Genomic DNA, 10663 nt, shown 5'->3' with positions numbered 1-10663 from the left:
GAGATTTATAATTGCATGAGTATATGTAAATAAGAAAACCTTTAATAAAGTTTCCATTATTATTATTATTATTATTATTATTATTATTATATTTTATTATATTATTATATATTATTATTATTATATATATTATTATTATTATTATTATTATTATTATTATTATTATTATTATTATTATTATTATTATTATTATATTATTATTATTATTATATTATTATTATTATTATATACTATTATATTATTATTATTATTATTATTATTATTATTATTATTATTATTATTATTATTATTATTAATTTATTATTATTATTATTATTATTATCAGTAACAATATTCATTCAGGGAACCCACTCGCCAAAGCGATTTTCAATGGGGCCTTGTTACAAAAATATGTCAAATCTATAGTTAATTAATAAAATGACAATGGCATGTCTTATGTCCCCCCCTGGTAAGGTATTCCATTCAACTGAGGCTTGACATCTTGATTGGGAAGGCTTGGGAGGGCGGCGGTTTTTGGGAGTCATACGCCGTAGAAAAAAAGTGTTCTAAAGAAATCAATTTGGCATTGGGCTGTTTGTCGCAAAGTCGTTCGACAACGTATCTATGGTGGTCATAATCGCTAATTATCGCGTGGTCACTCTTTGGAGTAAGCACTTCCCCTGGTTTATTGCTCTATAATAGCACATCATTTGCAAGAAAAGAGTAGATAGAAGTGCCTTTAAACTCTAGTGCAAAGTGCTTCACGTGGCTGAGTCGGGTACAACAACTACAGCAGGGAAATTCACGTCTGCTGCTGCCAGAGCTGTGATTTCATTAGTTCTGGCTTCGCCCAATGGACTTTTTGCAGTAGAGACTAACTTTTGATTTCGGCTACAACAAGAGCATTTGTGAAAAGAGCGTATTACATTTAGTAAAATTTTGGCTTCGAGATATAGCAAAACATAGTTATGTTACTTCAACCAAATGCAAATAATTTACGTATCAAAAACTTACCCCCTGTTGAGGTCAAGCTTTTGTTAAATTTAAATGCTATTTTCATGTCAAACCCACGGATGCCTAAAATCGAAAGCGAAACCTTAACTTGCATTAACCATACGTTCAAATTCCTGCAAAATAAGGGGTACTTTTTGATACACGCGGTATAACTTTTCTTTATTTCAGCCTTTTAGACCAACTTGCAGCGTTATAATAGCAACTTTTCATGGCTTGCGTGAGCGGAAGTTTTAAGACATTTAGATCTTTAGAAATTTGTTGCAAGCGCATAATTATCACGGCATGATAATTGCGATATGCTCCATTGTTGCAAGTTGCTCTGCCATGATCACGATTTGTTATTAATATCAAATTAAACTTAATTGAAAACTGATCAATTCAAGATAGCAAGACGCTTTCGTTTAGCATTCCAGGAAGACCAGTTCTCGGTATCACAGAGCGCACTTTCACATCTGTTCCTGCAGTATTATACTTTAAACTCTTCCTATAAAATTGAAAGAGTGAAATATAAACTCATTACAAAGTACATTGTTGGTTGAACCGCGGGTGTGACCTCAACTTACAGTAAAAAGAATCGAAATCATTTGACGAAGTCTCTGTTTGTTTGCTCGATCTTTAAAAAAGGTGGGTAAATATTCTTTGGTATATTTTACACTTGAGTTTACACAAATTTTGCACGTATCATTTTAACATCAATATTTAATCAGAGACCATTCGTACCACGGATAGTTAGTTTAGTAGGGACGTTAAGCTAATGTTTTGCTGTTAAATTGTAACAAGTTAAAAATATAAAATCACGATGCGCTACTGATTGTTTATAAGTGGGGAATATGCTAATCATTAGTTCGTCAATCATTCATGCAGTTTAACAAAACTCTTGAGAATTATGAAGCACAAACATTTTTTATCTCACAGGTAAAATGGATAGAAGAATAGAGTTAGTCTTTTTGATAGTAGGATGGTTATTGTTCATGTCGGACGTGGGCACAGATTGCTACGTCGCTCACCAGTATAAGCTTCAAGGGGAGGAAGGATGGTTTGATGTGACAATAACATTCATCATTATTCCCTTATTCATCGTAAATTTGGTGGCGTGCTATCAAACGCATAAGTATCGCACAAGTAATCTTATAATCTTGGGAACTTGTCTTCCTGATCCGGATGAATCACCCTATTGCTTCCTATTGATGTTTTTTGTACAATTCTCAGTGTTCTCCATGTTTGATCGTTATATCCAAGAACTGGTACTTTGGAAACGAAAATATATCGATTGCCCCCCTTGTTGCAAAGACTATAAAAGATGCAACTGCGAGAAATGCAGAATTTTTTCCGAAGTTGTAAGCGAATCTAATCGGTCAGCGTACCGACTTGCATGGATACCTTATGTAGAGACACTTTTCGAGTCAATTCCGCAATGGTGCCTTCAAGTTTACATCATGGTGAGTCAGTGGTCTTTCCCGTGGTACTCCGTGCTCTCGACCGTAATTGCTCTGTTATCTCTAGCGTGGAGTAATACAGCTCTTGAGAAAGCAAGAGCAAATAAGGATGGCCACGATTTCAACGTGAAATCAACAATTTTATATTTCACTTCACAACTGGCTGTTCTCGTTGCTCGACTCTTTTCAATAGTAACGTGTGCGTACGCGATAAAAACTTTAATATTTTTTATGCTTCTATTCCTCTGGCTTACTGTGAGTTTAATACTGACATTTACTTTCTGTGGCTACATGATTTTCTCGTGTTGCCGTGATAGAAATTGTGGCGACGGTTCGGCAAAAAAAACATGCAAAAGGTTTTTGCTCACCTTACCGCTTACATTTTACGTATCTGAAACCGCTCTTGAGTCACTCGGTTTTACTGGGCTATGGATAAAGTTGTTCCTGTTTGTTGCAAAGTCACTGGAGAACCTATTGATGTTAGGCATAGCCAATAACCATTCTTTGCCTCATATGGATATTTTGATGCCAATCGCTTGGGCACTGTTTGGAGTTGGCACCGTCTCTGGTTTCGCTTCTCTGATATTACGCCATTCCCCAAAACGCAGAGAGGTGCCTGCAAACCCTGGTGCAAGTGGCAACGACCCACAAGTGAATCGTCGCTACGTACATGAGTCTGGTACGACATCCGTAACAAACAGGGCATTTGTCGTGTAAATAACATATTCGTAATTTTGTGTCAATCATAGTTCTAACGCTTTATTGAATGATGTAATTGGACGTTATTTGTATTCTTATGACTTAAGTAACCCAGTGTGGTTAATTTTAACAAGCACTATGCTTTTAGACCAACTTGCAGCGTTATAATCGCAATTGTTCATGGCTTGCGTGAGCGGAAGTTTCAAAGCATTTAGATCTTTAGAAATCTGTTGCAAGGGCATAATTATTATGGCATGATAATTGCGATATGGCGAGTCTTTGCCATTGTTGCAAGTTGCTCTGCCATGATCACGATTCGTCATTAATATCAAATTATACATAGTTGCAAAGTGATTAATTTTTTATAACACGAGGCTTTCGTTGAGCATTCCTAGAAGTACGATCTAGTTCTCGGTATAATACAGCGCACTTTCACATCTGTTGCTGCAGCATTATACTTTAAACCTTTTCCGAACTGAAAGAGTTGAATATAAACTCATTAAAAAGCAGATTGTTGGTTGAACAGCAGCTGTGACTTTCTCTTGCGGTAAAAAGAATCGAAATCATTCTTTGACAAAGTCTTTGTTTGTTTGATCTTTAAAAAAGGTAGGAAAATACCCTCTGCCTTTGGTTTTTTTTACTTGACCTCTGCCTTTGTTTTTTTTTACTTTAGTTTACAAGTAACTTCTGTGGCAAAGTGTATTCAGCAGCATGTTATGTTAGGGGTTAAATTAGCGGTCTTTCTTCAAAAAGTTAGCATGCACGGAATATTATTGCAACATTAAATATTTTAGGCCCGTTCACACGATGGCGGAAAATTTTGAAAACGCAAAAACATTTCTTCGCGTTAAAATATTTATCCCCGTCCACACGTAAACACTAAAACGACCCGAAGTTATTTGATCCCGCAATACATTTTCATGTTTTCGGACGAACGATAAGGCCGAAATCCTAAATGATGTTGTGTATGAAAAATTTGTTGTCATCCGCATTTTTGATACGTTTCTGGCGTAAAATACTTCGGCAAATACTAAAAAGATTGCGGGTGAAAATTTCACTCATTTGAGGCTAATATAGCAATATAAAGTTGAGCCAAGCCACAAGGCTTGAATCAAGGCTCATTAATATTGAAACGATTTGATCCGTGACGGCATCGTTTTCAAATTTATCTGGCAAAGCCTTCCACAAGTAAAATGGCTCGTATTTTATATTCTTTTATTATTCTGGCTTATTGTGAGTTCAATAATGACATTCAATTTTTGTGGCTACATGATCTTTTCCTGCATGTTACCGTGATAGAAAATGTTGCGACGGTTCGACAAAAAAAACTTGCGAAAGGTTTGTGCTCACCTAGCTTGCCTAGTTTGGCTTCAAAATATGCAAAGTACATAGTATACATAATCATACTAAGCTGTCTAATCTTGTATGACTTTTGTATTACGGGCGGTTATTATTATGGTAATACATAGTTTAGATTTCTTTGTGTCGTTACAATCATTTTGCTTACACATATCGTCATCCATCTGGCGAGTTTTGTTGCGAATGATTGCAAATCACATCTTCTACACACTAACCAATCACCAAACCAGCAAAAACAGTTAAACATTCCTTAATCCTTAAAGTGGAAGTCGAGTCCGTTATGTTTGCATCGGTTCTGCGCGGACTACTAGCTCGTATGAAAATTACCCAAATTTTGAATTACTCCGAACACAAACTCTAGTAAAATATTTAACGGCAATGCAGCAACGAACCACTAGCAGACATTACAAAACAACAAGAATACATGCATCACATCAATGTCGTCTGTAAATTTGAGTACCGTTATTTTCATCACAGTCGCATTTTACAGCGTTTTAGCCCAAATTGGAGCTTGTATTGCTGTAAAGGGCAAAGCTTGTAGTTAAGTTTGCGTTGGTCAGTCGTTTAGCGAGAATAGCATGATTACAAGAATAACAGAAAACGTGCAATTTTCTAACTTCAACCAAATGCAAATATTTTACAAGGCGTACGTTTCAAAAACGTACCTCCTGTTGAAATCAATCTTTTGTCAAATTTAAATGCCTGCTTATCATGTCAACCTCACCGACGCGTAAAATTGAAACCGAAACCTTAACTTGCATTAACCATACGTTCAATTTCCTGCAAAATAAGGAATACTTTTTATGCACCTTAAATTTTTTTCAACTCAGCCTTTTAGACCAACTTGCAGCGTTATGACAGCAACTGTTCATGCCCTTTCGTGAGCTGAAGTTTCAAGATGTTCAGATCTTTAGGAATTTGTTAGGGCATTATTACCACAGCATGATAATTGCTCCATGGCGAGTCTCTGTGATGCTTATGATAACAAGACGCTTTCGTTTAGCATTCCTAGAAGACCAGTTCTCGGTGTAACATAGCGCACTTTCAAATCTGTTGCTGCAGTATTATACTTTAAACTTTTCCTGAACTGAAAGAGTGGAATATAAACTCATTAAAAAGCACATTGTTGGTTGAACAGCGTGTGTGACTTTCTCTTGCGGTTAAAAGAATCGGAGACATTCCTTGACGAAGTCTTTGTTTGTTTGTTTGATCTTTAGAAAAGGTGGGTAAATATTCTGTGGTATATTTTACACTTGTGTTTAAACGTATTTTTACACTGTTCTGTAGTCAACTTCCGCTGATACACACTTGAGTTTCTCAAGCAACTTTCCTCGCAAAGATAATTAAAAGCATGGTATGTTCGGAGAGTAATTAGCGGTCTTGTTTGAAACATTAATTTTTACGGCATATAGTAACATGTTTTGGGTCAAGTGAGAATATTTTATTAGGGTCCTTTCGTATATAAGCCGCTATGCAGGGTAGTCAGTTTAGTAGGGACTTTACACTAAATATGTTTCGCTGTTAAATTGCAAAAAGTAAAAAATGTCAAATCATTCTGCAATACTCGACTAGTTGGGAATATGCTAATCATTGGTTCGACTCATGGAATCTGTCTCCCCCGCTGATCAGCTAATACACTGAATATACTAGCAACTATATGTTTCCATATTATAAATCTGAATTGATTAGATTATAGTCCTAAACCTAATACTGGAACCGCAATTCTAACCTTTAATCCTAACGACTGTTCTCTGACGTAGTTTCGGAAGGTTTGTATGGAAAGTTTGTAAAAATATTTGTTATTGATAACATCTTACACGTCTTTGGCGCATGTTGGCGCCAAATTATAAGTTACACAATAATATAGTTAAACTGCGGGGGGACGTTTTAACTTTCCGGAATATTTTAAAGAAACTCTCAAGGATTATAAAGTTCAAACATTTTTTGTTTTTATCTCACAGCTAAAATGAGAGGAATAAAAGAGTTGGTCCTTTTGATAGTAGGATTGTTATTGTTCTTGCTCGACTTGTTCACGGATTGCTACGTCGCTCACCAGTACCTGATGCAAGGAGAAGACGGATGGTTTCATATGACAATAACATTCATCATTATTCCTTTATTCGTCGTAAATTTAATGGCCTTCTATCAAATCTATAAGAGAGGGAATTTTACGATGATGGGCATTTGCACTTACCCGCGAGACCCACAATTCGGCTGCCTGACGTTTATTTGGTGTGTACAATTCCCAATAATTCTCATGCTCGATCGTTACTTACACGAACTGATACTTTGGAAACGACAATATTTCAATAACTCTCCCTGTTGTGAAAACTATAAGGAATGCAACTGCGAGAAATGCAGAAAATATTGCGAAGCTGTAAGCGAATCTAATGATTCAGCGTACAAACTTGCTTGGATACGTTATATAGAGACACTCTTGGAATCGATTCCGCAATGGTGCCTTCAAGTCTACGTCATGTTGAGCCAGTGGTCTTTCCCGTGGTACACTGTGTTCTCGACGGTAATTGCTCTGTTATCTCTAGGGTGGAGTTATACAGCTCTTGAGAAAGCAAGAGCAAATAAGCATGGCCAAGATTTCAACCTGAAGTCAACAATTTTATATTTAATTTCACAACTGGCTGTTCTGGTGGCTCGACTCATTTCCATAGTAACCTGTGCGTACGCGATAAAAACCTGCATATTTTACGTACTTTTATTTCTCTGGCTTACGGTGAATATTTTATTGACATTCATTTTCTGCTGCTACCAGATTTTTTCGTGTTGTTGTGGTAGCATAGAAAGTTGCAAATGTCCGGTGAAAATGACTTGCAAAAGGTATTTGCTCAGCTTTCTTCTCACATTTTTCGTATCTGAAACCGCTCTTGAGTCTCTCGGCTTTACTGCGCTTTGGATAAAGATGTTCCTGTTTGTCGCAAAGTCATTGGAGAACCTATTCATGTTAGTCCTAGCCAATTTGTATTCTTTGCCTCATTTGGATATTTGGATGCCAATCGCGTGGTCACTGTTTGGAGTGGGCACTGTCTCTGGTTTTATTTCTCTAATAGCACGTCATTTGCAAAAACGGAGAGACGTGCCTACAAACCCTGATGCAAATGGCAACGAGCTTCAGGTGATTCGACGACACGTAAATGAATCTGGTACGACATCTGTAACAAACGGGGCATTTGTCGTGTAAAGCAACTCTTCTTAATTGTGTAAAGATAAATATAACTCAATCATAATTCAAACGCTTTTTTGAATGATGTGATTTGACACCATTTTTTTTCTTGTACGTGAGCTGAAGTTTCAAGGCATTTAGATATTTACAAATTTGTTGCAAGGGCATAATTATCATGGCGTGATAATTACGATATGGCGAGTTTTTGCCATTGTTGCAAGTTCCTCTGCCATGATCACGATTCGTCATTAATATCAAATTATACATAGTTGTAAACTGATTAATTTTTGATAACACGAGGCTTTCGTTGAGCATTCCTAGAAGTCCGAACCAGTTCTCGGTATAACACAGCGCACTTTCACATCTGTTGCTGCAGCATTATACTTTAAACCTTTTCCGAACTGAAAGAGTGGAATATAAACTTATTAAAAAGCAGATTGTTAGTTGAACACTGCTGTGAGTTTCTCTTATCGTAAAAAGATTCGAAATCATTCTTTGACGAAGTCTTTGTTTGTTTGATCTTTAGAAAAGGTTGGTAAATATATGCTTTGCCTTTAGTTTTTTTACTTGAGTTTACAAGTAACTTCTTTGGCAAAGTATATTCAGGAGCATGTTATATATGTTAGGGGTAAAATTAGCGGTCTTTCTTCAAAAAGTTAGCATGCACGGAATATTATTGCAACATTAAATATTTTCGGCTCCGTTCACACGATGCCGGAAGAATTTGAAAACGCAAAAACATTTCTCCGTTCAAATATTTATGCGCGTCCACAGGTAAACACAAAAACGATCCGAAGTTATTTGATCCCGCAATACACTTTCATGTTTTCGCGTGACACACTTGTGATGTCGATTTCAAAACGAAAAATCTACTAAATCCAAACAAAAACAAGAATGAGGACTTTGTTTCGACAGACGACAAGGGCGAAATCCTAAATGATGTTGTTGAGTATCTATTAAATGCATGTTGTGTATAAAAAAATGTAGTCATCCGCATTTTGGATACGTTTCTCGCGTAAAATACTTCCGCAAATACTAAAAGGATTGGTGAAGATTTCACTCAACATGCCGGAAAATAAGTAAACCTAAATAAGACTCATTTGACGCTGATATAGCAATATAAAGTTAAGCCAAGCCACAAGGCTTGAAACAAGCCTCATTCAATACACTGGCGGTCAAAAAGAATATAGATAAGATAAAATGCTCTCAAATAAACGTAACTGTCCCTCTAACAATATATACGAGTAAATATAGACTAGATTACATGCTAAGCTATATGAAATATTAATATTTTGTTGACCCTCCTTTGGCCTTATAATTGATGATGCCCTTACACCGGCGTGGCATACTTTCTGTTAAGGTGGTAATCTTCAAGGTCAAAAGAAATTCATCATATAGACAGTCTTTACAGCAACGCATAAATCATGGACGCTTTATGAATGAATTCCTTTCTTGCACTATCCCCTTGACATTGTCCCACAGATTTTCAATAGGGTTAAGGTCTTTTGACTGTGCAGGCCAATCCATTTCTGTCACTCCCTCTTCCTGAAACCATTGTTTGACTATATCTTAGAAGTGTGGCAGGTTGCATTACATTATTGAAATATCGTTTGGAATAAGAGAATTATACAAAATGCCTATGAAGCTCTCTCCTATATTCGCTTCTTTTTTATTAATTTGTATCTAAACAGTTCTTTTTGACCGCTAGTGTACAATAAAAGATAGATTGTCACGATTCCTGATACACACGATAAAGGCGGATTTCCACTTACAGCGAAATCGTTCGCTAGCGAAATATTAGCATATTTTCTTTTGAATTTAAACAGCATAAATAAATTAGTGCGACTTGAGTGTTCTCAATTCAAAAGAAAATATGCAAATATTTCGCCAGCGAACGATTTCGCTGTAAGTGGAAATCCGCCTTAATAGCAGCATTTGAGCAGTTCTTTTTGACCGCCAGTGTATAAAAACGATTTGATCCGTGACGAAGTCGTCCACAAGTATCCGCTCAGCCGTCGTTTTCAAATTCTTCCACTCTGGAGAGCGTTTTCAGGTTCTTCCGGTTTCAGTGGGCGAAAACGCCGGATACGTGTTAACGGTACGCGTAACCGCAAAAATATTCTTGCGTTTTCTTCCAGCATGGCGTGGACAGGGCCTTATTCAGGGGTCCGTTCGTATAAGCCGCTACGCAGGATAGTTCTTTTAATAGAGACGTTAAGCTAATGTTTGGCTGAGTTATACTGACAAATCAAAAAATGTAAAATCATGTTTCGCTACTGATTGCTTATGATTGTTGGCCTCTACGATGATCGCGATTCGTCATTAATATCAAATTATTCCTAGTTTCGAACTGATTAATTTTTTATAACAAGACGCTTTCGTTTGGCATTCCTAGAAGTCCAGTTCTTGGTTTAACAGAGCGCACTTTCACAACTGTTGCTGCAGTATTACACTTTAAACTCTTCCCGAACTAAAAGAGTGAAATATAAACTCATTACAAAGCACATCGTTGGTTGAACAGCAGCTGTGACTTTCTCTTATCGTAAAAAGAATCTGAGTCATTCTTTGACGAAGTCTTTGTTTGTTTGATCTTTAAAAAAGGTTGGTATATACTCTTTGTCTTTCGTATATTTTAGTTCACACGTATTTCAATACTGTTCTGTAGTCAAACGCCGCTGTTACACACTTCAGCCTCTCAAGCAACTTCTCTTGCAACGTATATTCAGGGGCCATGTTGTGTTATAATTAGTTTCCACTCAGGAAAAATCTCCTTTGGATCGGAACGGACAGGAAAATTTCCTTTGTCGGGGAGTTCTCAGGCGGCGTTTATACAAAAGAAACTTTCCTGTCCTGTCTGATCCAAAGGAGAATTTTCCTGAGTGGAAACTAGCCTTTAGGGGTTAAATTAGCGGTCTTACTTCAAAAAGTTTCCTCGGCATATCATTGTAGCATTAATATTCTATTAGAGACCATTCGTATAAGCCGCTGCGCAGGATAG

The sequence above is a fragment of the Dendronephthya gigantea genome, unplaced genomic scaffold (genome assembly GCF_004324835.1).
Source record: "Dendronephthya gigantea isolate DGI-Jeju-01 unplaced genomic scaffold, DenGig_1.0 000132F, whole genome shotgun sequence".
Classification (NCBI taxonomy): domain Eukaryota; kingdom Metazoa; phylum Cnidaria; class Anthozoa; order Malacalcyonacea; family Nephtheidae; genus Dendronephthya; species Dendronephthya gigantea.
This window is presented reverse-complemented; position numbering follows the sequence as displayed.